Source organism: Sinocyclocheilus grahami, unplaced genomic scaffold (genome assembly GCF_001515645.1).
Source record: "Sinocyclocheilus grahami isolate Dianchi unplaced genomic scaffold, SAMN03320097.WGS_v1.1 scaffold78032.1, whole genome shotgun sequence".
NCBI classification, from domain to species: Eukaryota; Metazoa; Chordata; class Actinopteri; order Cypriniformes; family Cyprinidae; genus Sinocyclocheilus; species Sinocyclocheilus grahami.
Window position 1 is genome coordinate 20,013 of NW_015529863.1, and position 293 is coordinate 20,305.

Sequence of the window (293 nt, forward strand, 5' to 3'; positions counted from 1 at the left end):
CATTGGTAGTATTGTATTTCATTGTAGCTTACATGATCATGTTAGAGTAATTGCAAGATGATGAAACTAGCACAGCTCTGTTGAAAATGGTCCAATATACAGTTTAGGATCATTATACACAAGTCTTTAAATGACCAATCAGAATGAAGTATTCTAGAGAGACTTGTATTAAGGTTATATTGTTCTGCCCCAGACTGAACCCACTTTACCCGGTTTCCCATCCTTACTATAGGTACCGAAGACACCTTCGTCATTAATTTTGTGTGTGACCAAAAGGCCAACCCAGCCTCTCT